Consider the following 2,911-nt stretch of genomic DNA (forward strand, 5'->3'; position numbering starts at 1 on the left):
CAGGAACAGAAAACCAAACACTACGTGTTCTTACTTATAAGGGAGAGTCAAACATTAAGTACACATGGACACCAAGAAGAGAACAATAGACACTGGGGCCTACTTGAGGATGGAGGGTAGGGGGAAGGTGAGGATTAAAAAATTACTTGTCGAGTATTATATGCTTATTATCTGTGTGATGAAATAATCTGTACACCAAAACCTCATGACATGCAATTTATCTATAAAACCAACATGCACATGTACCCCCGAAACCAAAATAAATTTTCTAAAAAATTAAATATAATTTATTTTAGAAAAGAGAAGTTCTAGAGGAGAGACATTAAATTAAAATAAAATTAATGTAGTAACCACATGTTTTAACACTTCTGAATTAAAAATGTCCTAAAAAATTACTTCAGGTGATTATTAGCAGGTCCAACTGACTTCTAAGCTTATAAATAAACTCTCCTAAATGAATGCATAGATGCTTAAATTTATGGCCATTAGTAAATTATAGCTAACCAGAAGAATTTTTCATAATTTTATGCCATAGTCACACATGAATTATGCTCGGAAATTGGATCCCCATATGTTGTTAGGAATTCCAGTCTTAAAAATATCCTACATCTCTCTTCAAATGCCAGTACTACCAGTATTATTCATCTATTCATACATATATGTGCTCATCTGTGGCATGTAGATATATGTATATAAATCTACGTAGTCTGGATATCAATTAAATGTAGCAAACAGCAACCAACCTTAATTTGGAACAAAATAAGATACTGCTGCTCTGTCATTGAAGTAGAGAAGATCTAATTTTTACTTTATATTTATAAAAATTTAATAATTACCAATAGTTAGCCCTTGGTGACTTGTCTTATACACATAATGAGTGTTAATAATAAAAAATTATCATTGTGCACTGATGTTCTCTTTTGTCCTGATGGTCATGACACTGGATGACTGAGACTACCCAACTATGACATGCATGCAGTGTGTAAGATGGGAACAGGTGCCTGCAGACCTGATAGAGTTTCCAGTGTCTTCAGAACCTTATAAAACCTTTTTTTTTTGAAAACTTACATTCTTTTCACAGCACTATTTTCAAGAGCATGCATTCCTTTTACGAGGATTCATGTTTGGAAATTAATCCATGTCATGGACCATTCCACTAAAATTAATTTTAAATCTAGGTCTTAAGCAGCACAATATAGTGGAACATGTAATAGTGCGAGTGTGGACCCTAAGTTTCTATACTGTGTGATTTTTAGTCTCTAACTCATAAAACATCATTCTGTTGTTTTTAAAGAATGGGAAGGCAAATCAGGGTGTCCATCTGGTCTCAGTTCTCTTTGATAGTCCAGGGAAGATATTTTGTTCCTTGCTGTGACGTCAAAAGAATTAAAAAGTAGCTACTCTATAGAAGAAAAAAAAAGTACATCCTGATATTAAATCAACTTCAAATGTTTTAAACTATAAATTGTACAATTGAGAGTAATAACAGTGCCAACAGCACTCCACAAACATGGCGAACATTCCAAAAACCCGCCAGACTTTCTGTACGAAGTGTGCAAGCACCAACCCCACAAAACGACATGGTACAAGAAGAGCAAGGATTCTCTGTATGCCCAGGGAAGGCAGCATTATGACAGCAAACAGAGTGGCTATGTTGGGCAGACTAAGCCAAATTTTCCAGAAAAAGGCTACAACTACAAAGAAGATTGGGCTAAGGCTTGAGTGCATTGAGCCCAACTGCAGATCTAAGAGAATGCTAGCTATTAAATGATGCAAGTATTTCACTGGGAGGAGATAAAGAGAGAAAGGGCCAAGTAATCCAGTTCTGCCATCTTTTATTATGAAGAAAATAAAATCTTGAATTTGTATTTAAAAAGGGAAAGTAGTAACAGTTACGAAACTATATAATTTTAGAAAATTATTCCACAAGATATAGATTTATATATTCCACTTTATTTTTCTAGGTGTCATTTATAAACCTAGTATCTCTTCATTTTTATGTCTAGTTTTGACTTTAACACTGGCTTAATCATATTCATGAGTAGCTGTCGTTCATTAAGCAGGTACTTTTCGAACAATGCAAATTCAAAGTAGGACTGGTAAAAATCAGAGAATGCTTTATAAAGTTCTCTCTGCAGTTTAAAGAACTGAAGGTCAGAAGACTAAATGATATTTTAGAGTCACACAGCACGTAACTGGAATTGTTCTCTTCTGATGTCAACCTTAGTACATGTCATATTATGAGAACACACACTTAAATTCCATGATCCCAAGAGAAAAAGTTTTCAGAAACTATTTAAAAATCTCCTCCATTTACACTAAAAAACAAAAATACATAAATCTGAGTAAAGCTCAAATTTTAACTGCTGCAATGCAACTGGAAAATGTTTATAGAATTTTTGCATTTTTAAATATTTTACAGAAATTGCTACACAGGAATATATTTGAAACAAGAAGAGAGTTTACTGGATTTTTTTCCAACAGCTTTATTGGGATGTGATTCATATAACATAAAATTTATCATTTTAAAGTTGATAATTCAGTGTTCGTATTAGATTTTCACAGCTACTGGTAAATCGCAATATTGCACGTGGTTTTAAAATGCTGCAAATATTTTTAAAAAAACAAGAAGGAAAGCAGAACTCTGGATGATGAATACATGCAGTGAAGAGATTCTCAGATATTGATAGAAGTTGTATATTCATAGAGGAGATGGACAGTTTCAGATTAAGGACATATATCTCAATGTCCTAAAAAATGAGAAGATGCTTATGATATAACGATAATGGCAAACAACTTTATATAAAGAAATAGTTTTAAAAACTAGAATGCCTTTGTTTAAATATTAACAAGGCCTATTTCTCAGCTGTAAGAACAAAAGGATTTTAGATATTTTTTCAGCTTTGCTATA

At 32.8% G+C, this 2,911-nt stretch overlaps 1 pseudogene; it reads left to right on the forward strand.

The window, feature by feature from the left end:
• The first annotated feature begins 1,510 nt into the window (after window positions 1-1,510).
• On the forward strand, window positions 1,511-1,844 carry LOC117084933 (annotated as a pseudogene).
• Window positions 1,845-2,911: the final 1,067 nt, after the last annotated feature.

Source organism: Trachypithecus francoisi, unplaced genomic scaffold (assembly GCF_009764315.1).
Source record: "Trachypithecus francoisi isolate TF-2019V2 unplaced genomic scaffold, Tfra_2.0 Lachesis_group1, whole genome shotgun sequence".
Taxonomy (NCBI): Eukaryota; Metazoa; Chordata; class Mammalia; order Primates; family Cercopithecidae; genus Trachypithecus; species Trachypithecus francoisi.